At 42.8% G+C, this 27,281-nt stretch overlaps 1 protein-coding gene across 9 annotated transcripts in view; it reads right to left on the reverse strand.

The window, feature by feature from the left end:
• The window catches only part of WARS2 (tryptophanyl tRNA synthetase 2, mitochondrial), a 76,852-nt gene that overhangs the window by 39,977 nt on the left and 9,594 nt on the right, over positions 1 to 27,281 (reverse strand). The window contains exon 2 of one of the 9 annotated variants that reach the window (XM_045203709.3): positions 12,878 to 12,942. The exons of 4 other annotated variants lie outside the window; for them this stretch is intronic. The gene's annotated coding sequence lies outside the window, so the exon portion shown is untranslated. Of the gene's footprint in view, positions 1 to 4,650; positions 4,792 to 4,820; positions 4,900 to 5,679; positions 5,957 to 12,408; positions 12,530 to 12,877; positions 12,943 to 27,281 lie in introns of those variants that run through there. 4 more of the 9 variants (XM_045203708.3, XM_045203707.3, XM_045203713.3 and 1 more) reach the window with 4 other exon arrangements.

The raw sequence follows: 27,281 nt of genomic DNA on the forward strand, positions 1-27,281 counted from the left end.
CCTTGGAGCCCCAGAGGAGCCTCCCACTAGCTACCATGTTTTGCACAGACACCATCTAGTAAGACTTTACTGCATCCACTGTATTAATTTTGCAACTCTTCTGTAGGTTTGAAAATTTGCAAAAACAAAAACAAAAAAAGTTACAGGGCAAAAGGGACCATTCCAACACAGGTATCACTGTGTACCGTGCGCCAAGTTTCTCCAGCGTACCCTCCTGGAAGTGGAAATTCTGGGCCGTGAGGTGCGCATGTGCGTCTCCCACTGCACCACAGTGCGCTGCGCTGCTCCCAGCTGCGTAACAACCTGCAGTTTCCACCGTTAATTCCTGTTGCTCCACATCCTCAACAGCACTTTGCCAGCATTTTTATTTTTAGCTAATCTGGGTGGATACGAGGTAGAATCTCACTATGGTTTAACTGCATTTCTTTGATTATTAAAGAAGTTGAGGACTCTAATGCTATTGGCTACTTTTACTTCCTCCTCTGTGGCCAGCCTTTCCAAGTTATTTTACCTACTTTTGTCAGATTGGATTGTCTTTTTACTAAGAACTTTTATATATTCTGGAAACTAATATTTTATCAATTACACATGTATTCAATATACTCTCATTGTGTGGCTGCCTTCTTTATGTTATATTTTGATGAGGAGATATTCTTTATTTTACCAAGTATATAATTTTGACTACAGAGTTTTAAGTCATAGAAAAAATCCTTCAATGCCTGGAGGTCCTGAAGACACCTGTGTGCGCACACACACAGAGGTGGGCAAAGGTAAGTTCACGGTTCTGAGCATGCAGCACAGTTTATTCTTGAATTAGTGTTTATTAATTATTGTATTTACACAAACAACTGTAAGCTTGCTTCCCCCCGCATAGACCTGCATAAAGTATATGCATGTGCACGTGTGTCTGCTTTAAGGTTTATCTTTCACACGTAAACCAGTATCCATTTGGAGTTTTTGCATATGGTGTGAAGTAGGCATCCAATTTCTTTTCTTTTTTTCCTATACAGATACCTCATTGTTTCAGCATGCTTAGTGCAGTTTCTCTCCCTGGGGCTGTGGAAGGCGCTTCTGTCATCAATCAAGTGTCTCCGCAGGTCCGGGCCTGCATCTGCGTTTCCCAGTCCGCCCCACGGGCCCACTTGCCTGTCGCTGCACCAGCACCACAACGGTGTTTAGTAAATCTGGGGCCGGGTGGAGGAAGCCTTTCCGCCTTCTTCTTCCAGGGCACTTGCCCAGCATTGGCCCTTGACACATCTCAATGTATTTTAGAATCATCTTGTCAAGTTCCAAGAGAAAAAAAATGCTGGGTTTTTTAAAATCAAGATTACATCGAGTCTATAGATTAATTTGAGGAGAACCGACATTTTTATAACATTGGGTTCTCCAACCCAGGAAATCATATGACATATGAGTATCTAATGTAAAACACGGTGACTACAGCTGGTAACACTGTGTTGTGTAATTGAAAATTGCTTAGGGAAGTTAAATGCTGCCCCACACACATGCACACACACCCACAAATATGTGAGATGATGGGTGTCTTAATCAACTAGAAGGGGGAATCCTTTCACAATATGTATCAAATTACCACAATGTTCACTTTCAATATGTTACAATTCCATTTGTCAGTTACACCTCAATGAAGCTGGAATTTTTAAAAAGTAACATTAAAAAGTCCTTACCTTTATACCTGACACCAGCACCTAAGAGCTAGTCTCCTTTAGATACGTGAATGCCGAGACTACTTAGATTTTGCCTTCCCCTTCCCTAAGCATTCCAAATCCTACAAGTACAACCCATTTTCCCTTTATCTGCTTATTTTTGTCTCTGCTCCTGAGAGGACGGCCCTAAATTAGAATGCTACACCAGAGGCCCACGGTCCAGAACTTCATTTGATCTAGGCCCTCAGGAGACCTAAAGGATGTGTGACTCTGAGGATATGAAAAATATCTTTGAAGTAACTGAGAACAAATATATCTTACCACTTAAAACCAAACACTTCACACACACAATAGGCCTTCAAATGACTATCTCCCCAATCATAATTTAGAAACATTATTTTTAAAATAGTTTGTGGTTGAGAACTGAGGTGGGGGAGAAAAAGAGGGAGGGAGGGAGGAAGAGGAGTTAGCATAGAATAAATACCTATCACTGAGGCTTGGTCCAGTACCTTGAGACCTTAACCAGCCCCGGGTTCCTGATAGGGAAATAAGCAAAGGGGCTTTCAGTGAGGTAAAAATGATTAATGGGCTTTAGGGACTGATTGATGAAGGGAGAAAGTAAAGCAGAAAAACAAGCTCTGAACTTAATAAATGGAAGAGAAAAAAAAATACCATCCAGAAATACTTGACCTAGGATGAAGAGGGGCTGTTTATGTTAATGTAAATAGTTATGAAGAGTAGTAATATCAATCTGAAAAAAAAAGAATATGAATATTCCCACATAAATCCCTCCATGGCTAGACTAAAGAACTATTCCCCAGGAGGAATGCAGAAACTAATTCTTGAGAAAACGAGAAGAGAAAAGCACTGGAGGAGAGACTATGGGAAAAAGAACTGTGACCGGGGGGAACGGACTAAACATGACCTAATACGTCTTTTCTGCTCTGCACTTTCCGTGAGTCTACACGTCCACACAGAGGGGATGATGTTATCAAGAAACAAGAGCAATACGAAATGCTTTCTTCAGTGTTCAAGGAGTCATTAAAAAAATACAGCCTCTAAATGAGAAGTGAAGTCCTGCTCTGAAAAATATACAGAGAGCATCCTGCTCCTCTGCGGTGAGTTTATGTTCCCGTCTGTTCCCCCTGCAAGAGTCAGCAGGCAGCCTGGCCGCATGGCAGGGGAGACACGCCTGGTACCATGAGATCACGGGGCTGGAATGTGCAGTTTGGGTGGTGGGAGGATGGGGGTCCTGTGTTCAAAAGCACGAGAGCTGGAAAAAAAATGAAAATGAAAAGAGCATGGGCTTCCCAGTGGACAAAAGGCAAACCACAAAGAAAACAGCTTCAAGACTTGCCCACAGGCATTCACGCACTCATGGGAAGCCAGGAGCATCAACCGACAATCCCATCACAGCGTTCAGAGGATAAAAAAGGAGCATTTTTACAAAACAGGGCTTCATTTTTATTTCAGGTGTATTTCCTTAACAAATGCCACTTCCAATCGGCACGTTCATTGGCTCATTTTGTAACAGGCGGGTGTTCGAATCAAAGGGAGAATTTATCAATCTGGCAGATGTAGCTAAAACTCTCCCTGTCTTAACATACCAAGCATATGCAAAATTCATAATCACCTTAATTTAAATTATTGCACCCAAAGCGATTGAAAAAATCTCAAGCTGCCAATTATGTAGCTTGAGATTTTTGTGGAAAAGATAATTTTTGTGATTGTCTAGACAGAGCTTCTGTCTTTAACTGCAAGTGAATTAAATGTACTAGGAGGCGGCTGCCTAGTAGCTTGAAAACACTCAAGTCTGGTATGGTGGTGGGAACCAAATGTCAACGAGAGATTTCAAGACTCATTACATCAGGTGCTTGCATCCAGCTGCCACGTCAGTTGTTCATTCATCACACCGGCTGCAACTCCAGTCCAAGAGGTAAACCAAAACCAACAACTACTATCTGATTGGTTCCATGAATGGCATGTTATCACAGACCGTGATTAAGAAAAGTAATCAACAACACTGTCAACCAACTGCGATGGAAATCTCTTCCTGTAAGTCAATTTAGTCTTCTAATTGTGTATAAATAAAATACACAGCTGAACACACTCCGTAGCTGTATGTGTTCCTCAATGTTATCATTTATGCCCCCCAGCTATTTGAATCCTAGCCTCCTCGAATCTATCTTCAGTATTTTCTTTATAATGTCTCTACTACCAACTAGTGATTCAAGAGCTGAAACAAAAGAGACAGACGCAGCATAGAAAAACAGCACTTCAGACCCAGGTGCTGCTTCTTGGAAGCTTGCTTTGGCCACCGCTCAGCATTGTTCTGCCGCAGTCAGCTCCTCCTTCCAGAAAGAACAGAGCCCCTGGTTTGGAGAGAAAGTGCTGACTCAGCACCAAGAAAAATGGGTTTGTTTCTGCTTAGAAATGAAACCAGATGGTCAGACCTGGGAATCAATACTGTAAATATTAATTCAGTACAAGAGAAAGCAGGTCTTTATGGCCCCCACACAAGAAACAATATGTAGGCCAACAATTAAAACGGAAGGAAACATTATTTTTTTAAAGGGGGAAAATTATTTTGTTTTTAGAAGAATGACACACATTTCCTTAAGGACACAGATGATAAGCACTTAGTGCATGTTGTCAGGCTAGTGAATGAGTTTAAAAGGAATATACTTGATTTTTAAGTTTCCTAGAGACTTACTGAAGCCACTTCCAAATATTAAGAGCTGGGCGTCTCTCCCTGTGGGCCCTGTGCTGTCCTCCCACCATGGGACGTGCCGCTACTGCCCACATCTTTTCCTGCCTGTGGGCAACGATCACCATGAGAAACTTCTGCGGCCCTGCTCAGCCCTCATCTTGTTTGATGGAAATAGGAATTACTGGCCTCGCTTTCCAGGGAAGGATGCGGCAAGGTTAAACAACCTACACGCACAAGACATCGGGAGGAGGGGCAGATCTGGATGCCGGCCCTTACCCAGTGCTCTCTCCTTCCTTTACACCGGGCTGAATCCAGTTTGGATTCTCCTGACTTCAAGGTTGGCCTGGCCTGGCCTGGCCTGGCCTTGAAGAGCCTTCCTCCCACCAACACCTCCCCTCCAGGCACACACTTTTCAGAAGCAGAAAGTGTGCCACAGGCATGTTTACCGAAAGGCCGCATGCACGGAGCTGGCCGGGAGCTGGCACAGAACAGGAACTCCAGAGCTTTCATTCTCTCCTCCCCTCCCACCCTGCCTTGCTCTCCTCTCTCTCTCTCCCCCTTCCTCTCCCCCTCCTTTCTCCCTCCCTCCCTCCCCAATGCAGAACAGACCCCTCCTTCACCCGGTCCTCATTATTGCACGTATCACATTGGCAACTTGGTAAATATTTTCTTATTTGCTTAGTAAATATTTTCCTCACCTCGAACACGAGCTCCTCTAGGGCAGGGGCAGACTCTTTCAACTTCATGTCCCCAGTACACAGCAGTGCCAGGTACATTGTGAGCACCCAATAAATGTGAGCGGAATGAATGACAAATCTTTTTCCCCTACTTTGGCTCCAAATGTAAAGGGCAAAATAACGATAAACAAAATGGACCAAGTGTTCCAGTTATAGACAGCTCTTTAATGAGTTATGTTCTATAAGAGCTTGTTTGAAAATTGGTTTGCTGAAACTCACAGACTCCATTTTTTAAATGATAGTTAAGCTCCTGGAAGGCAGCCCATGGAAGCCTCCTTGAGCCCGCCGTATCCGTGAAGAATGGTTTTAACAGTCCATTTCAGCTGTAACTGAACACTTATTAAAACTGTTTCTGTGGGAAGGTGAACTCTAACTGCTATGTGGGACACCAGAAACCCTCCCAGTGGTGGCTCTGATGGTGAGGTAGAAAGGGCTTACGGGGAGTGATCTGACGCGAAGGTTGCATTTGCATATGGAATAAACTTCACAAATCAGATTGTATGATCACTAAAAGGTGGGGCAAATGCCAAAGTTCCGTGAAGCATCCATTAGCTTTCCTTACACGTACCGTGGGGACTCTCCGCAGGCAGTTGTCCTGGCCACCACGGAAGAGCAGAAGGTGGAAGGAAGGCCCCAGAGCAGGGCCTTTCAGGTGTTCCTCGTGACAGCAACATCGCCAGAACAGGAGCTTATTAGAAACGCAAGTTCCTGGGTCCTCACGCAGATCTACCGACTCAGAAATTGCGAGGGTGAGCTTAATCCAGAAGAACAGACAAGACGACTCAGGCAAGCTGCGCTGTGACAAGCCTTCCAGCTCATTCTGGCGCGTGCTCCCATTAGAGAGGGGCTTTGCGGCACCAATACCTGTTTTTAAAATTCACTTCAACGCGATATAAAATGAGGCCCAGATGAAAACACTACAAACGAACAAGGGAAGACATCTTCGAAGCCAGCAGTTCTCAGTCTTGGCTGCACTGCGATCAGCTGGGAGCTTTAAAAAACACCGATGCCTGGGCCCCAGACTCAGAGATTCTGATTTAATCGGTTTGGGATTTGGCGTGAGCATCGGGAGTTTTAAAAGCTCTCCAGGTGATTCCAATGTGTGGCCAAGACTGAAAAACCACTGTTCTAGGCCAACTACCACACAATTATTCTCCAAAGCTGCCAATCTGCTAGGAAACACACACACAAATAAAATAAAGAGACTGTCAAAATGTGAAAAGTTCACTTGCTTATAATTTACATGTCAAGGTAACAAAATCCCTGACCAGCTATTTATTAATGCGTGGTCAGAGGCCTCTTCCGCTTCAAGCAGTTCTGGGATCACGTCTGGCATCACTACGGCCAGCAGATCATGAAGGTGTGCGCATGGCCTCTCGGCTGGTGAGAAAAGCACCTGCGACAGGTAAGCACACCACCTTCCACGGTTAGGCACACTCACTCGGCAATGTCCAGTGCCCTACGGCCTCATGGCGCAGGGGTTCAGGGAGCCTATGTAGCCTGAACTTCACCAAGGAAATAATCCCACTACGACGTTTTTGACATCAGAATGGTAATGGAGGGAAAACACACTCATCTCTGCAAAAAAAATGCTTTTTTTCTACCCAGTTCCCTCCCTGGCAAACCCTCTAACTTGCTCTGATCGCTCTCAGCGAGTCCGAATCCAACACTCAAGCAGCTGTAGGCGGGTCCCCTGGTTAGCCCAGTCGGTGGACCACAAACCTGGACTCACAACAGGAGGCCTTGACTAAGTAAAGCTGAGATGTGGGAAATCATTGTACACAACATAAGAAGTAACTCCAGGACCACCTCTAGTGTTCTCTGACCCTCTGAGAGAGAATTTCTTACCAGGTACTCACCCTAAAACAGAGAAAAAAAAATTCTAACATTATTCTCACGGCATGAAGACAGTTCAGAGGGAGAGAGAACATCTGAATGCCTCTCCGCTGCCCTGACCACTACTGGGAGAAAGAAGTCTCATTTCCCAGCCATCCACGGCTCCCTTTCTCAGCATCCAACCTGCAGACGGATACAATCCCCAAGGTTATTTCAACATTCGCGTCAGTTCAGATCCTCTGTCAACTCAGATGAACTCAACTTTAGATGAGTCAAAAAATGGCAATGGCAAGGAGTAAAAAGGATAAGGATTAACTTGTTTGGTTATCAACCATTATTAAGAAGCAGGCTGTAGCTCCAGGTGGCCTGGGTTGAAGTCCTGGCCCTATTACTTATATGGCCTTGAGCACCTACAACATGGGGATAGTAATATACCTACCTCATCTACCCGGGGGATTAGGGTGAGATTATTAGTGTACAGTGCCCGGTACCTGACATGTAGTAAATAATCCATACGTTATCTATTTATGAAGGTCAAAATTTTAAGTGTTTGTATATTTTGACATAACCATCCAGCACACAGAAATCCGTCCTTCAGAAATATCCCTACAAGCACGTAAGAACTCCTGGCAAAATATCCCTATATGATAACTTAGTAACAAAAGAACTACAAGCAAGTAAATGTCCATCAGTAGAGGAAGTGTGAAATAAATTGCTGCCTCATTTTTCCGTGATGGAATACTACAGGACAGATAAGAAGAATGTGAGTGCTGAGAGCACAGATAGGAGGTTAAGGGGCCCGACTCTGGACCAGGGCGCCGAGTCCACAGCCAGCTTCGCAGGGCTGGCTGCGTGTCCTTGTGCAAATCAGACAACCTCCCTGTGGGTCACACGGGGTAACCGCACCCCCTCCGGGCTCAGGGACAATGCTTAGCCCACAGTGATTCCATATAAATGGCCTAAACAGATGAATGCTGATGAGGAAGGAGAGTACACATTTAACTCAGTGGTTACCCCAAAGAATAGGAATGATGACTTCCTTTCTGGTACTTTTGTATTATTTAACTTTTTTGAAGGACATGAATATTTTCTGTAGCCAAATTTTAAAAATATGCCTAGTTTTTCTGCATATGGCCGGTTATATTAATTGACACAAAACTGTAACAGTCTCATACTAATAGGAATGTCAGTCACTAACTATTTTACATAACAGTACTAAAAACATAAAGTTAACTGATTCATCAAGCTCACACAGGAAGTTATTTGTGAGCTGGAACTAGAATGGAAGAAATATAATGCCATAGAAAGGGCGTGAGTTTGGGGGATCAGACAGGGAAGTTCAAATTCCATCTATATCTCCTAGCACCTTGTACAAATTATCTAACTTCTCTCAACCTCAGTTTTACTATTTGAACAATGAAGTTAATAATAATGGCTAACATTTATTGAGTACTTACTGTGTGCAAAGTACTATAGCAAGAGCTATGAGTGCACTACCTCATTTAATGCTCACAAAAAGCCCTGGGAGGTAGGTAGCACTATCATTTGTTTTACAGATGCAGAAACTGAGGCGCAGAGGGGCTTGGTGAGCCGTACACAGCCAGTAAGTAGTGGAGTCAGGGCTTGAACCCACACAGATGAAGTTCAGCTGTCTATTCTATAGCAGAGGAAGACAAGGAGAGTATAGCAAAGCATTCAAGCAATTATTTACCTTTATCCCTCTGACCCACTACTCGATCACTTCTAGAAGGTACGACCTAAATCTGCATTACATTACATTACATTACAACGAACTTCTAAGGGGATGGGTGGCTCTCTCTCTTGCACTGCTCACAGCAAAGATACCTGGCTTGCTTTTGCTTAGAAGTGGTGGTCCACATCAGGGCAGGTGACAGGGACAGTGGTTCTTATTCATCTGGGCAGCAGCTTCCGTGCTAATTCTAAACACAGGTGGTGAGAGAGACAGCCAACAGGAAGGGGGGAGGAGTCACTGCTGACATGTGCAATGGGGAAGATTGATGGTTTCCCTCTCTCTTTTTCCCCAATGCCACGGCCTGGGGGCAGAGACGCAGGCGCTGCTGTGCTGGGGACAGTAAAACACACAGTGCAGTGTCTAGGTCGCTGCAACACTGATTAATGAGACTGAAATGACACAGAAAACAGGCAGTGCCTTGGCCAGAGAATTCACAGGCCTGCCTTTCTTTAATGATTTCCACAAAAGCAGTTCCCATAAACAGCCGGGTTTGAACCAGAGTGCCCTGTGGCTCGGACGAGGCAGAGGAGTATTTGGAGGAATGCGTGAAGCAAAGGGTGAGGGTGGGAGCTGAGCTGGTAATGAAATTCCCTTATGATCAGGAGGTACAAATCGTAATGAATAAAGTCCCCTTCTCTATCCGCTTGGCTGAAAAATGTCACCAAGTTCAAGGTGAGATAGTTACTTACCTACCTTAATGTAAAGAGGACCTTAGAATACATTATCACAAAGATTTCCCCATTAACGGCACCCTTGCCCGTTTGAGTGGGGTGAGGGTGTCACCAATTCTTCATGTTTTACTGTACCTGCATACTATATACATTAAAATGGCACTTTCTTTTTGAGAAAAGATGAATTTTAACACCAAATATTATTTCCAGTACTTACTGTCACCTATCTAATGAGCATGTCCGCTTGGATGTCCCACCAGCAGCTCCTCAAACTTAATATTGTGTCAAAACTCAATGTGCTGACTCACACCCAGCCAGTCAACTGCCCGCAAGCCTGCTGCTCCGCATTGTCACGCTGGCGAATGACATAACCATGGACTCAGTCTCCCAACCGTGAGTCATTTCTAATTCCTTCCCCTCTGCAGATTCTGGGGGTTAAAATTCTGGCTCCTTCAATTACCAGATATGCGTTCTTTGCCAAGTATTTGTACCTCGTTTTCTTCATCTGAAATAAAAATTTTAATAGTACTACTTCATAGGATTCTTGCAAGAATTAAGCAAATTACTACATAAAAAGTGCTTAGCACATAGGAAGTGCTCAGTAAGTAGTAGCTATGATTGATCTTAAATGTTCTCACAACACACACACCATCGTATCTACGTCAGGCACTGAATGCGCTGACCTCATCGCAGTCACTGTCTCACATAACATACATGTGTCAAATCGTCATGCTGCCACCTCCAGTTCACTCAGTGTTACATGTCAATTATATCTCAGTGAGGCTGGAAAAAATATTAGCTGTTTTTATTAGCATCACCCAATCAGTTGCTAAATCCCCAGGGATGCTGTGCAATTTCACTTCCCCATCTCCGTCAGCGTGGTCTAAACCCCTTCTCACCTGTACTGTTCCAACGGCATCGACCTGACCTTTGTATCTGCCATACCACCACCTGTCTTCTTAAAATACTGAATCCCCACTGGTTTCTCCCTTCCTATGGAGTCAAGTCCAAACTCCTCAATCAGTCTACAAAACCCTTCATAATCTAACATCACACAAACACAGATTACTTAGACAGGGTGGGGGCAAGTAGCTCCCTGCATGACCCTTAATGAAGCAAGTGAGAAGGCCTAGGAGAAATTTGGGGTAAATGTTGTACACGTAACACTTTATAACATGCTATTTTTTGTTAATCATCCTAGCACTAGAGCCAATATCATATCCAACTAAAACCACAAGAGTAAATAAGCATTAGGATCTAGAATTCAAAGCCCAAAATGTAAAAAAATATTTATATACTAGCTGGCTATAATAACATCTATGATTTTTTTTGAAGCTCCTTAGAAAGAATTCTTAATGCTGTTTTGTAGGAAATAAATAAAATTGGAAACCAACATCAGCTGATAATTAATTCACATCCGTCTTTAGATTGAAAGGTTATCCAGATGGTCCCTGGAAGCTCTCAGTGCCGGCCCGTAACGTAACAGACCGAATAGTGGAACGTATTCTTCACATGCCACCTAGCTTCCTGCGTGGAAGAGGTCTGGGCCTCTTACACAAGTTCTGAAAAAACTGGGAACCCGTACACAGGTGCAGGGACTGTGCTGTCAAAGAAGTATCAAAATGGGGGCATTTCAGAATTTCCAATTCTGACACTTACCGATAAACCTTAGAATTTCCCACAGTCGAGTACTAAACTGAGCTCTAACTGTAAAACTTCACCATCACAGTCAATTTTCTACCCATGTTTACCTGCGACATCACAGTTCTGACTTGAACTCCCTCGGTGTGTACACGTGTGTATGTGTGTGTAAAAATGCCCCTTAGTCGGTTGTCGTGCTGTGCCTACTAAAATTCAAGAATGTCTCCTTAATTACAAGAGCTCTTCCCTTTCCTGGTTGTTCCCACAAGTTGATGCCATTTTTTCTCTTTCTGTTACGTTCCCTCGCCATGTATTGTTCAAGCTGAGGAAATGGTCATCCTGTTAGGAAGGTAATACAGCATCAGACTTTCATTCCCTCAGTTCCAGTTGTTTCATTTGGAATTTGTGCATTTTTGTACTAATAAAGTTGTGACTGTATAAACCAAAAACATAAAGACTTTCTTTTATATTTCAGTTTGATTTCCAATTAACTCCAAAAAACTGCCTTTATTTACCAATGGGTATTTATTGTGTCCTTTTTGTAGTTAATGCTGTTTTCCAATAAGGTTTTAACTTTGATTTTAGTTTTATGTATTATATATTTTGTATGGGTATATTCTATGTTTGTAAATATGCTTTGAGTAAAAAATGATCATTTTTTTAACAGCTCCACTACACTCAAACTGTGATTTCAAATGCAATTTACGTCTGAGTTTTTGAGACTCCCCTCTCCTCTCCAACTGGAAATTTTTATGATGTACGTAATTCTCCTTAATGAATAAATTTTAGTAGGTCAGTAACTAGTGTTCTACTGGTAAAATAATTAGTAAAGATAATTTAGTAGGTAAAGTAACTCATAAAATACTTAAAATAAAAGAATATTGTGCTCATTTTCAACAATTTCAATCAGATGGTTTCAAAGCACATTTTTTTCATCTACTTAAATGACAAATCACTGTATACTGAATAATTATTAACCACAAAATACTTGGTACCATGAGTGACATGACTGCTTGTCAAAATCGGCAAGCTCTCGACATTTTTGTGAAAAATAACACTGACATTTGTTTTTGATATCCCTGCCAAACAATCACTGAGAAGGTGACGGAAAATGCTTGCGTCCGAACCACCAAGCAGTGAGGAAGAGAGGTGTGTGTGTGCAGAGTGCAATAGGGCTGCTCCGTGTGGGCAGGCCCCCCCTCTGCCACACCCCCCCCAGTAAGATGATGCCATGGAAATGTCAGTAGTTCAGTTACACTAAAGCGACTTTCTCTATTTTCCATCTTGAGAATTTTTTTAAACTACTGTTGCAGGAAATAATAGCCCAATGCCCTTGCAGGTGACTTATGTATTTTACAAGTTTTCTCATGTTCCCGAAGTAGAGGTTCAGTTTTACCTTTTTTGCTGGTCCCTACCCCACCAGCACTGCCGAGTCAATAAAGGCCCAGGTCCACCGTTGCAGCTTTTTCCTTCCACCTCTCCCCTCCACGAATTAACTGTATGCCTCTCTCAGTTCCCCGGAGAAGCCATACTCGTTCATAGCTCCAAGCTTTGTGCAGTCAGTTCTCTCTGCCTGGTTGCCTTTCTCCACTCGACAAATTCCAATTTATCTCTCAAGACCTGGATCAGATGTTGCACATTTGTTAGGTCTTCTCCACGGACCCCAGACAAGGTGAGTTACTTCCTCCTACAAGCACTTGCGACACTTTGCTCTCCCTCCCTTACAGCACGTTTGTTCTGTAATTTACTTTCCCTCCAAGTCTACTAGTGAAATCCTCCAGGGTAAGAGTCATGTTTTCATTCCTAATAGCAACGGGGTGGAAGTTCAATATACATATATGAACGAAGCAGAAATAAATACTAACTATATGTGGTTTGGAGAACACAGGAGCTGGAAGGCTGGTCTTAGGCTCCTTGGCATGCAGTGGCCCTGGGGGAGAGGAGAACAAGGGTGGACATTACCATGACCAGCAGGGCATTTTCAAATTCACCCCTTCCCAGGCTGCCGGGCCAGTGCCAGCCATTTTTTAGTCATCAATATCTACAACTCTCAGGACACTTTTCTCAATTTGTAATGTACTGGGATTTTAGTTGACTCTGTCCCAATACAATAAATTACTCTTATAATAAAATGTTGGAAAAAACTATTTTTACAAACCCCTTACAAAGTTGCAAGCAATCTTACGTTAAGGTTCAGAGTGAATTTTATGAGATAATTTCCTGACACTTTATTACAATAATACGCTGTGGAAGTGGCATTCACAAATCCACAGGGAGCTCACAGCACACATTCAGCTCTGCCCTTGGGGAGAGTGTCCAACCCAGAATACAGTGGCATCTCCCCGTTTCTGGAGCACAAGCACTGCGCGCACCCCACCGGGCCCCCCTGACCCAGCAGCGGCCGAAACACGGCAGAACACTGCAGGATCAGGGTGTTCTGAGTCAAGTTATAAAATGGGATTTATGGGAAAACCTAGTGGAAATGTGTGTATGTTTCTTAAATCTGAATCTTTAATAACGATAAATGAAGAATTGCATAATCAACATCAGATATTGGGTAATGACCTCAAAACGATAAGTAATCTTCTAAAACAAAATGTTTTGAAATCTAGTTCCTCCTTCTCTCACCTGCTGCTGCTGTGGTTCAAGGGGCCTGGGCTTCCACTGCGCTGGTCCCTAAACACCAAAAGCAACAGAGAGAAAGATGCTCTGGTCCTACCGGTGTCCCTGGTCGCAACGAGAAGACAGCAAATCCTCATGTTAAATGCTAAGTTGAGAAGAAATGCATGTTTTACCACCAGAATCATTTTAACTTCCCTTTGTTAGGAAATAACCAGTTTGGAATATTAGGTCACTGATTTAAAATCAAAACAAGACCATGCTATATTTACTAAGGACAAAAAATAAATTTTCCCTGTGAAGAGTCACATTTCACTAACCTCATCTTAGGGAAACATCCCTGCAACCACAGGTGCCACAGACGGAACTATTGAATGACTGAGTTTCATCACCAGCTTCCTTTTCATTCTCACAGAAAAATTAGTTTTTTTCTTTGCTTTTCAAGCATGTCTGTCCCTGTCCTCCTTTCTCCTCAAAGTCTTTTACAGAACCACAGGCTCCTGCTATGACATCTGGAATTTTGACGTCCAGTGTCCACAGTGGACACAGGATTCCTGACACGAGTCCCCACGTCTCTAACGCACCATGGTAGTCATCCGGTTTTAAAGAGAAAGACCTGAACTACCTTTAAAGAGAAAGTCACTGAAACATGCAGATGAGGAGGCACAGTTCTTGCTTTACTGAGTTCAGTATGAAGTATCTTCTCTACTCTGTACCTCCATATATTTCCATGAACATAACCATCTTTTCTTGTCTTTTGTTTTAGAAAGGAAAATCCCTCTAAGACTGACCCTTACCCACAGTGCTACTCATTCTATTCTCTCTTGCGGTCTTCAGACTATTTTGGTAGCAAGGTTTCTTTTTTTTTCTTCTATCTTTCATCTTTATTTCTTTACACAGAGGGGAGACTGGAGTTCTTGGTGTGCAGTGAGCGAGGGGAGATGAGCGGCAGGAGGAGAGGCTGGGAAAGCAGACAGGGCAGGCAGGTCAGTAAGGTGAGTCCTATTGCTGGAGCTCGGACCAGGTGCCTGTCCTTGCTCATTCTAGCTGAGGGCAGAGAAACCCAGGAAGCCCTCCTCCGGCTTCCCCCTGGCAGAAGGGGTCCTGCCTCCCACTAAAGCTCACACAGAGGGGATTCCTAAAAACTTTTAAAGATTTTATTTATTTATGTTAGAGTCAGGAAGAGAGGGAAAGAAACATCGACATGCGAGAACATCAATCAGTTTCCTCTCACATGCCCCCAACCAGGGACCTGGCCTGCGGCCCAGGCATGTGCCCTGACTGGGAATCGAACCAGTGACCTTTTGGTTCATAGGCCAGCACCAAAACCACTGAGCCACACTAGCCAGGGCGGATTCCTAAAAACCTTTTAAAAAGGGCTCCAGACAGAAAATGGCAGTTTAAAATATTTTTGTTAAAGGACAAAAAATAAAAGATAATGTTTAAAAAAAAATCTTAGGAGTTTGTGAGGAACCAAATAGAACAAGGAGACGCCGTCCTGAGAGGCACTGTTCTAGAAACTGGTGAGACAAAGGGCCATGAAAAATGAAGGCCGGCACTGCAGGGGCGCATCTGCCAGCAGGGGGTTGGGCGCCTCAGCTCTTTCCAACACACTGTGCTCCTGCTGCAGCTTCAAAGCGAGCAAAGCCCTAACGATCTTAAGGATTTCCCTTGCTCCGATCCTTCCTGCTTGCTAATCCCTGAAATTCCCTTAGTAGAACCCAAAATCTTTTCATCCTCAGTAAGTAATAAAGGGCTTAAAGTGCTGACTGCTTGGTTGAGGTAAAAAAATAACTAGACTTGTTTGTACTAAAGTATATGGAGTAATGACAACCACCACAGCAGTAAACATATACTGAGTACTCTGCTCTGTCAGGCCCTTCTCTTCGAACTCCTCACCTGCCACGGTAAGCCTGCAGCACCGGCACTGCTCCCAGCCTCGGTGTGCAGGTGAGGTGACCAGGGCGCAGATGGGCTGGGTGACTTGGAGAGGAGGTAGCAGGGCCAGGAGTTCTGGCTCTAATAATGACTTGATATCACAATCTTTCATTTTTTTTTTAACCAGGGAGGGGATCTCACAGCAGGTTAACACCATAGGAAATAAATGATAGCACTTATCTGTAAAGATATAGGTACCCCTGTGTTCAGGAAGCATTATTTACAATAGCCACGGCATGGAAACAGCCTAAATGGGCATCCGTGGATGAGTGGATAAAGAAGATGTGATGTACACACTCACACACGTAATGGAATACTACTCAGCCACAGCGAAGATGAAATATTGCCACTTGTGACATGATGGGTCTTGAAAGTATCATGCTAAGTGAGGTAAGTCAGATGGAAAGAACAAAAACTACATCATCTCACTCATACGTGGCACAGAAAACAAAAAGGAACAAATGAACTAACAAAACAAAAACAAACTCAGATACGGAAAACTATACGGTGGTCACCAGAAAGGAAAGGGAGTGCGAGAGGGCAAAGGGGGTCAAATAGACGATACCATAAGGAAATCAGACTTCCAGCTGGGAGCACGCATAGAGTATACAGATGTTGAATTACAATTCGGTATACCTGAAAATTAGATAATGTTATTAACCAATGTCATCACAATAAAGTTAGTTTTTAAAAACTAGATCACCAATAGGGAAAGGGATTGGCTAGCCTGAAAGCTATGCGGCAGTAAGTCCTCACTTAACATTGTCAACAGGTTCTGCGACTTTAGGTGAAACAACCTGCAACGGAGCCAATTTTACCATAGGCTAACACCATAGGCCAACTGACAGAAGAGTTAAGCTCCTGGGGAAATCTCATCAACGTTCTAACGAGATGACGTTGAACAAAACGACATTATCAGAGGACCTGCTGTACTGCACAAAGCTTAGCAGGGATACTTCTGCTGAAAGTCGTCAACATTGCTTTACTTGATTTAACTTGGGAGGAGATTTTGTTTTTCTTCATCTAGGAGAACTAAATTTTTTTCCTTATTTATTGATTTTTTACAGAGAGAGAGGAAGCTAGAGAGAGACAGAGAGAGAAACATCAGTTTTGTTCCACTCATCCGTGCACCCATTGGCTGTCCCTCATGTGTTTCCCAACCAGGGACCGAACCCACAACTTCGGTGTGTTGGGACGGTGCTCTGACCAACTGAGCTGCTTGGCCAGGGCAAATACTACTTGATTTTCCCAACGCCAGGATACTTGAAGAGGTAAAAGAAGAGGGGGAAGATTTTCAGAGTAAAGTCCCTGAATGACAAGATGGGGGTATGGATGGTAACCGTTTGGAGAAGAGTAGTAACCCTGCTGAACTGGAAAAAGTTCAAAGCCAGAGTGCCGCTGTCCACAACACTCGCTGCAGGGAACTGGCCAGGACCCTGCAGGGGCTCTTCCAGCTTCCGGGGTCGGTATGAGAGATTTGGGAGTTTCCCCAGGATTTAGGGTGTAGCTCGAGGCTCATTCCTGTCCACAAGGAAAAATAATGTTCATGGTTAGGGTTTGGCAACTCTTCCTGCCATCCCATCCCTGTGCAAGGGATAAAATGGCAATGGCCCTATGACTTTAGCCACTGCAGAAGCTATAAATTCATCCCTAAGGACATCCTGCAAAGACCCCCACCAAAGCCTGCTTTGTTGGAGCTTAGAGTTAGATGGCCTCCAGCTACCTTAAAACACAGCCATATGCTCCCTGGTATTACAGGTCTTATTATGCAAGGCTCCTCCCCAATCCCAGAGGAGACCAAACGACATGGTATTGCTTGCTTTTACTTCCTATCCACATTTTAAAATAACAGAATGAAAAGAAAAAAAAATCCAGCCACAATTGGCTCCAGTTGGTGTGAATAATGAGATGTGGTTGTCAGATTCCTGGGCAGCTGCCAGCCTGGCCAATAGCTGGCCAGATACTGGGCCCACTCATACACAGGGTAAGGAACACAATTCTAAATGAGGTCAAGTTTAAGGAGACTTGAAATTTGGCATTTGGGTGTGGGATGATACCATCTAGGAATTAAAATCTTCCTCACATTAAGTGCTCTCCATAAGAAAGGGGGTAGATTGGAATGAGATGGAGCTTCCTCAGTTTTGGAGAGCAAGCCTTTGCCCAATTAAAACCTGGTCCTTCCTTTTTTTGAAGTCTATGATGGAAGAATCCTAGCTTTGACAAGTTGGCAGTAATCCTTATGATCTATTTTACTGGGATATGGATACACACACACGCACACACTCACACACACACACACTGCAAAACTGGAGAGCAGACCCTGCCTGTGATCATTAGACAGACTGGACCAAGTGCCTCAAGCCTTTGATGCCCCTGACATATTATTTTCTGGATGGTGTCCAGCAACCCAATGCAGAATAGCTTTTTCTCTACTGTATCCAGATGGCAAATGGAAGAGATCAAATTCAACAGTTTCAGGGTTAACCTTAATGGATGTGAAAGGCTGGCTTCTCTACCAGCTTTTCAGGGATCTACAATACAAAAAAGGCCTTTGAACAAAGAGACAAATAATTGGCTTCCCCCACCCCCTCTCTTCAAAACTGAAGCATGGATGTGGTAATCTGGTTCAAATCCATCTTCTGGTTGCAAAGGACAGCCAAATATCTGATCAGTTCTAATCACTGACACTCATGACACTTTCTTTCCTTTTCCTTTTCCTTTTTTTTTACAGTTTTGCAGGTTTTTAAAATGCATTTTAAATTAAGGAGGGAACGAAAGGATCTCATGATACTTTCTGTGAAGTTCAGATGGGTATTTTTTTCTTAATATTCTGCATAGCTCCCCCCCACTTCAGGTAAGTATTTTTAATATTCCTCTAAAACTTTAAAATACATATATTCCTAAACATTTTAGCAGCAGCATCTTATAATAAGAATCTCACAGCCCCACTAAGAGCTGAATTTCAAACTGGCTAGCACGAACCGTACACGTTTGTGTTACTGTATAAACATAGACTTGGAATTCACTGTAAAGCCGTATGTGCAGGAAGCGATAAGGTATGAAGGTAAGTACCTTCATAAAGTACCAGACTTAATAAAGTACCAGAAATGCCTCATTATAACACTCTTTCGCATGAAAGTCCTATGGTGTAGATCAGAAGACAGGCTTTGTAATGAGTTAGTGGTAGAGGAGGTACGTGAGGGGGAGGGCTCAATATTTGAAAGAAGGGAACAAGTTTAACTTCTGTGAGTCAGCAAAAGAGAGAGAGGGGAATTTAAAGGAGTTCTTAACCTGGGTTGATGGGATTGTACACAAGGTTCTGAGAGTTTATGTACATATTTTTCTAGGTAGAAGGTCCACATTTTAATCAAAGGAAATAGTGACTCCTCCTCCCGCCAAAAAAGTATAAGAACTCTTAGAATAAGACTTAATAGAAACAAGATGAGGTACATTAACATATCTAAGGAAACCCTAGGCCCCCTGGATGGGTGGAAGCTTAGAAAAAGAAGCTCTAATGGAAAACCCTTGGCCATGTGTTTAAAGAGCTGACCAAGAGAAACGGCCCTATAACACAAGCCAGCACTGGCTGCCCACGGATGAGTCCCGTCATGGAGATGGGGCTCTGGGTTATCATAACTTAGTTACACTAGCCAATGAGGTGATTCAATGAACACCCCTTGCTCCGATTCCACACCTATCAAGCTACCTTATTTAGTAATTAGGCTTCCCAAGTAAGTTTGCCTGTAAAAAGAGATTATGACAATCAATGAATAAATTAGCTGGTATCCTAACCATTTTATCTTCATATATGATATGTGGTGTGCGTGTGTGCATGTGTCTATGTATGTGCAGAGAAACGTGAATTTGTCTAAGAGATGTATACCTCACTTGGCTTCTAGGATGTCACCTTCTCCTACTCTTCCTTCTATTTCTCTGGCTACCACTGTCTTAGCCAGTTCTTTTCATTATCCCAATTGCTTAATGTTGGAATGCTCACAGGCTCAGTACTTGGACCTCTTCTCTTTTTCTAAAGATACTGCCTAGATGGTCACGCCCAATCTCTTTGTGTCTCTGTCTAGACCTCTCTCTTGACCTTGGTCTCACATATCTAACTGCCTACCTGCCACTTAGATGTTCAATAGGCATCTAAACTCCACGTCTAAAAAAACTCAACTCCCCCCACCAAAGTTTTATTTATTCCTTTTTCATTTCCTTCTGCCAGTTGCTCTGGCCAAAAACCTGGGAATCATTCTTGACTCTTCCCTTTCTTTCTTCTTACATCTAATCAATAATAAAAAAAAAAATCTTGTTGGTTCTACACACTTTAAAAAGTAAGTGCCCAGAATCTGACCACGTCTCAAGAAGCCATCTTGACTGCTCATCACAGTCCAGGCCGCCACCATCTCCTGACCGAATCTTGTACTGGCCCCTACCGGGTCTCCTTGCTTCTATCTTTGCTCCTCTCTTCTATTTTATTTTTAACTTAACGGCTAGAGTGAGGCTTTAAAGCCTACAACAGATCATGTCATTGTTCCAAACAAAGCCTTTCAGTGGCTTTTCAGCTCAATCTGAGTAAAAGACAAAATCTTTACAATTGTTTCTGAAGTTCTATACAATTGACCCCCTCACTGCCACCTTCCTATTGGCTCTCTGACTTCATGTCCTACCATCATGGGCAGCATAATGCAAAATCAACCCAAGTTTAGGACACTGGCTCCCACCCCTTCCAGCTAGGTAGGTACCTTTTGTTGCTCCTGTGACGAGTTACTTAACGTCTGTCTTACAGATCCTCATCTGTAAAATGGAGCTCGTAACAGCACTGCTTTATCGGGTCATATGAGAATTAAATGAGTTAATATTTGCAAAGTATTTATCAAAGCGTCCAAAACATAGTAAATACTATACAGTATGTGTTAAACAACGGAAATGCTCACTCTTCCTCAGCCACACTGGCCTCCTTGCTGGTCTTCAAACACGCCAGGTCAGCCCCCACCTCAGGCCCATCCACTCTTGTTTCCTCTGTTTACCCCAGTATCCACCTTATTGTCACTGGCTTGGAGACCTTTGCTGAGCACCCAATTTAAAACTGCAATAGTCCTTGACAGGCCCCATCTCCTCTTCCTGCCTTATTTTTTTCTCCATACCACTTCCTGTCATCTACCATACTATATATTTCAATTACTAGTTTACTATTTGTCTCTCCCTCTGGAATGTAAGATTCTTGTCTGTGTTTTTCATTGGTCTATTTCCAACACCTGCCACGTAGTAAGTGTTCAATATCTGTTGACTGCATCAATACATACAAAATATTCACAACCTATCATACCCATGAATTAAAGATGAGGACGGAGCTCATCAGTGGACAGATCCAAATAATACACCACTGAACACTGGGTACAAACGGCCCAACGTGTCTTATGTGATGACACAAATGGGAGAAGAGTAGATGTTGACATCTCTTTAGACGTTGACTTTGTTATCTTCCCAGCTCTTGAATACTCTCCTAAATCGATGAAAAGGCTTAGGACACTAGCTTTCTACCCAACTTCCATTATCCGAGGAGAGTTCAGTTATCAGATAGACTTCCCATCCAATACACTAGCATTTTATCCTTTTGACTGATCTCTTCAACCTCAACCACCTATTCCCACCATCACACCCTGGACCTTGATAGCACCCAAAACTCTTCCTTTTTTTGAAATCATAAATGTCAACATTCTACTCAATCTACAACCTTCCACCTTTCAACTCTTTCATGCTTAGTCCCACTATACCTGCTCTCCAAACTCATTTAGAAAATCATAGCCTCTGACTTGAACTTTTTCTTCCTGGTGCAGCAGTCCCTATCCCTCCCCTCTTCTTCCCTCCCCAGCCTGGCCCCAAGGTCAATCACTTGGACCATACTCTCATCAGCACCCCCATGTCCCCTGGTCATTCTGCCCCTACAGCCGTGCAAAAGCTCAAGGCTGGATCAAGGCTTAGACAACTCATTCTTCACTTACACACCGAGATAGCTGAGCACTCTCGGTGAAAAATCTCAAACTATGCAGAATCTACCCTTTAATTTAACTTATGGTTTTAAATCCTAATTAGACTCTCAAGTCTCAACACTGCTTACTGAACCCTTTTCAAAAACTTGTATAGTGCTCACAATGTACCTGGTACAGTTCTAGCCACCTTTAAATATTAACTTGTTTACTCTTCACAACAATCCTCTGAGATAGACACCAAAATTGTCTGATTTATAGATGAAGAAATGAAGGCACAGAAAGGTTGAACTGCCCTGCCCCGGACATACTGCTAGACAGGGATTTAAGTGGTAGGGTTTATCAGCTCCAAACCCTGGTGGTCTGACTACAGAGTTCTAGTTTTTAACTTATAATTCATCTTACAGATGAAGAAAATTGGGTACAGAGAGGTTCTGTAACTTGCCCAAGGACATCTAATTATCATGTGGAAGAATCTGGATTTGAGCCCCACCTGACTTTAGAGTCCATACACTAAAACCTCTAACCTATTCCACCTCCTTGTGTCTTAAGCCCCCTGAGACGATTATACCATCAGGTTTGGGAGTCCCTAGATTGCCTGTCCCATTCCTAGCAAACTGATCTAGACTCACAGCCATCTCTATCCATCTTTCCCAGTCTCGGAGTTGATCTGTCTCTCCTTGTGTTCAATCATTTGCTCTGGATTGCATTTCTTCCATTTCTTTCCATCTCTTTCCCATACCCTCAGCCCCTCCATCATTACTGGCTCCTATAACCATGCGCAGGCTCAAGTCTCTTCCATCCTAAAAGACCCTACATCCAAAAAACTCACCGGGTCAGGCCATTCTTTAGCCCCCTTCACCCTCTCAGACACTCGCCTCATTCAGCCTCCTCGAAAGGGCGGTCCTCACTTCCTCCCTCTTATCTCACTGCAACTACTCTCCTGCAGCTGTAACTTTCCCAACAACTTTGTTGTTGCTAATATCATTGGTGATAAACCAATTGTAAATCTGAATGGAAGATTTTTCATCTTTGTCATTCTATACCACTATCTCATTCTTCATTTCTTTTTCTTTGAAATTCTCTACCCCCTGGGAACCCTTAGCTCCATACTCCAGTGAGTCTTCTCCCACCTCTGTCTCTGTTTGGAACTCTTCAATTCTAGTCTCTCTCCAAGTTTGAGCCTACAGTGGGTTAAAAAAAACCCTAATTAAAAAATATATATATTCTTTGCCAGTTGACATGCTTTTCTTGATGATCTCTCCATGTTAAAAACAAATTTAAGTGTTATTCAGCTGACAGTAATCCGTCAGCGGTCATGGCTCTGTTACTTCTTTTTGAAGAGACTTCCTCTCTCTCCCCATCCCTTCTCACATGTGCTCCAAATGGAAGCTGGACGACCCTCCCTCCACATGGTTAGGCTACAGGAGGGCATCTGACTTTCAAGAAGACAGGTTCATGGAGGCCTGACCAAAGAGTCTGCTATTTAGGCAGAAAAATAAGATGAGAGGGTAAGCTGTCTGTATTTGAGCCATAGATATGTTAATATATTCCCAATCAAAATTAAGGACACATGGTCTGCCAAAGAATCTCTGGTCCCTTTTAGAATGTGAAAAACAACGTGGGAAATGTCGTATGGATGCTGATACACTGGAATTTCCAAGACATTTAAAAGATTCATGGGTACAACTGGTCCTTGATTTAACAAGATGTCTGGCCACTGTAGGCACAGCCTCATCAGGAAGATGCTGCAATCAAACCTCTTCTAACAGACATGACATTCTGTGACAGTTTCCTGCTTATGCTTGGCTGATTTCAGGTTTTATTAAACATGTAAATGATAAACTGGTAAGCAAGTATAACAGGTACAAGCAAGTATACGGAAATAAAAATTTCCTTACCAACTCCAGTTTTAAAAGAAAAAAATATAAGTTCTTTGTAGTGTAGATATAAATTCTGCTTAATTCACACTACTCTACTTTTACATGGTGCAAAGAAAAATGCAATAGCATTAGGTTGAAAGTTTACAAATGGCCTTACTATTGACGTAGTGTAACAGTGCAGTGAGACTTAGGGTTTTTGCTATATCTACACAGAACACATCAATGTCTATATAGCAAAGGAGCTAGGCATGGTTTGACAGGTTGCTAAAATAAACAATTTAGAAAAATGGCAGCCTCGCTGGTGTGGCTCAGTGGACTGAGTGTCAGCCTGTGAACCAAAGAGTTGCTGGTTCGATTCCCAGTTGGGGCACATGCCTGGGTTGCGGGCCAGGTCCCCAGTAGGGGGCACATGAGTGGCAATCACACACTGATTTAAAAAAATGGCAAAGTTGATACAAGTGAACTTTTAATTTCTTTCATGAGCTGAAGAAACAATACTCTTGAATATAAAAGCAAAAACTATGTCAGTTGTTGTATCGACAATATGGCACATTTATTGAACCAGTCTCTTGAGGCAAAACTATCCTTAAAATAAAATCTTCTCATCTTAATTCTTAATCCTATACTTCTCTATACACAGAGGTAACAAGCTTTAGTATAATATACAAAGGTAGAAAACTCCAGTATAGTTAGTTACACCTGTGAAAAATAAAATTGGGGCTAGCATGAAAATTCATAGCCTGCTTGGCAAACCAGTACAATAAAATTGATATTATCTCCCAATCATCTGGATATTTAGGGCAAGAATGAGATCAGTTTTAACTCTAGCAAACATTAAGCATCTTCTGTAATTAACTACTTGAAAATACACACAAAATGTATTGTTTAAACTGAACAATACACTAAATGCCAATGGTATGTACTTTCTCTTATCTCATTGGTTTTATTTTTCACTGAATTCATTAACTCAATAAATATTTGCTGAGACCTTTCTGATACAGGAATTAATATGCCAAAGACTTAAGTAATACCTCATTTTCTCACATGTATAGTTATCACAGCTGAGGTGCAACAGAAAGAGTCGTTCCTGCCCACCCTTCACTATAGGAGGTGGCCAGGTACATACTCCTGGTGAGGTCTGCCTGCTGAAGGGCAGCCTAAGCCTGCACCTGCGAAACAGGTCTTTATTACAAACTGTCTCCTGCTGGAGTGTTCACAAAAGGTCTACATAAAGCAAGAGCATGCTCTTCATCTGTCCTAAAGCAAATGCCTAGAAACAGAGATAGACTATAACGAAGGGTGTGTTGATTTCTACAAGAAAAGTACAAGTCCTATAAAACTTCAAGATGCAAGCAATCATTTTCGACTTCAGAACAAAGTTTCCTGGAACCTACATATGAGTGTTTTTTGTTGTTTTTTGTCATTTTTGGTCTCATTTTTAAAGAATAGTGGAATACTGACAAGCATGGGAAGACAGGGCTTTCCAAGAAGAGAGAATGGTTTTAACAAAGAAGTAACAGGGAACAGCTCTGAGCAAACCTGGCAGTTCCATGGACTCCAGGGCAAAGGACCCATGTGAGACAGCAAAGGCCTACAGGGCAGTTTGGGTCTGGATGGTGAAAGGCCTTGCATGTGAGCCATAAGGAGTCTGAGCTTAATGAGAAGCCCCCAAAGGTTCCTGAGCAAGGGAACAACATAATTCAAGCTCTGCTTTTGGGACATTAATCTGGTCAGACTGATTTTCTTTTGGCGGGGGATGGAAGAACAGAAAAACGTGGAGATGAGGGAAATCAAAGAATTGTTAAGGTTGGTAAGGGTGAAGGAGAGAAAGGTTATTGAGTAGAATTATACATATATGAAAAAATAATCAGTCAGGAATGCAGGACCCAGTAAGTGCTATGCCCTGGCCAGGGACTTTATATACAGGGCAGGATCTCGAATCCACACAAAATTCCTGCGATGTATTATTATTGTTACTTTGCAGATGAGAAGACTAAGGTTTGGTGAGGTCAAATAACTTGGCGGGCAACACACAGTTAGTGTGTGGTGGAGCCCGGCCCATCTGATCCCCAAACTCACATACCTTCTGCTTTATCACACTTCATCTTAGTGACGAGCCAGTCAATTTTAAAATGACAAGTATAACGTTCGTGTGAGCATTTATCCTCCTAGACACTTGCTTCTCTAGGTTACGGAGTCTCACAGCTTGGTGGCACGGGGGGCAGTGAGGGGAGGGGGCTGGAAAGTTGCCAGCCATTGGAGAAGCCAAAGTTACCTGCAAAGGAGGATTTTCCTCCACAACCATGATGGCCAGGTAACTAGTAGCCACAGAGGGCCAACCTGGCTCTCTCCCCAGAATTGGCAAGGGCTCCACATAGTCTGGTTCTTAATATCTCCCTTGGGACTCCACCTTTATCCTGCACACTTACCCTAGCCCAAGAGATCTCTTCTCTCTTCTCGCAAATTTATGAACTGGCTGCTTAGACCATCCTCCCATGGGAGGAGAGGAATCCAACTCGGGGCTTTGAGTAAATAGCTCCATTTCCCTTCACCATTACATTCTTCTGCTTCCCCAAAGGGGCCTAAAGTAACACAGCAAGGAAAGCGTGGGGCTGAATGAATATAAAGGAGAAGGGCCCCTGCAAAATCTCTGTTCATGAGGAGGACAAGCAACAGTTCGTGAGGAGCCCTTTGTTTGGTATATAAAATAAACTGTTCAACGTTGCTAATTTTAAGGCCTCAACAACATCTTAATTAATGCACTAATTGACAATTCACTTTAATTCAATTAGTGAATTATAGACCCCTTTAAGAACCCTTTGGAATGAGAATCCCTTAAAATAAAATTCTTACTTATCCCTTGCTGAAATGGCCCACAGCACTAATTACTTTCATCTTTCCCATCCTCCCATGTTGCACCTCTGCTACTTTTGAAGAAAGTCCTCTAGCCATAAATCCCAATTAGACCCTAGATAGTGGTCCCCGGCCATCCATCAGCTTCAACACTCACCACTTCCCCTCTGCCTGCGGGGCTGTGCACAGGGTGACCTTTTACCTATAGACTGTGTGTAAACAGAACTTCCTACATGCACCTTGGGACTCATGTGTTAAAAGACCTTATTTTACACAGGGTAATCCTAGTGGCAGTAGCCAAATAGAGACATGGAGATAAATTTACAAGACAGCTTTGCTCCGTCCCATAATTCTTCGAGCCAAACAAGACTGTAGGAACAGCAACAACACGGATGATTTATAATTTCTGCTTTGGGTGTCGCCGTGGTGAGATACACAAGTGGCCTTCCAGGAACAGATTTAAAAGGTGCAAAGCAGTTATCAGCATATTATCACGGGTAATTTGTTTCAGAATTTAATGCCATTTTATTACTTATTATACTTAGTGTACAGAGGCTGGGATCAGATTACCTGGGTTTACATCGTGGCTCTCACGCGTGCTAGCGATATGACCTTGGGTGAGTCCTTTAGTCTCTCAGTATCCTCATCTATGAAATGGGACTAACATTAGCTCCCATCTTGCTCATGAGGATTAAATGAGCTAAAATATGTCAAGTACTTAAAACCGGGCTTGGTACAGGGTAAGCACCCAACAGATGCGTGCTAGTATCCCTCCCACGTCATCACATTTAGTAGTAACTGAAATTGCAACAGGGCCCCCAAATAAATCACACGTCCAACTAATTTCAGTACAAATAAAAAAACAATATCCACTGAACTAAATATTTAAAGAATACTGATATTCATTTATTTAAATTCACCATCTTATAAACCTGGTTTAAAAAATAGAAAGACAATGAAAATTTAATCAGTAACTAAAAATTTTAGAT

Source organism: Desmodus rotundus, chromosome 12, assembly GCF_022682495.2.
Source record: "Desmodus rotundus isolate HL8 chromosome 12, HLdesRot8A.1, whole genome shotgun sequence".
Taxonomy (NCBI): Eukaryota; Metazoa; Chordata; class Mammalia; order Chiroptera; family Phyllostomidae; genus Desmodus; species Desmodus rotundus.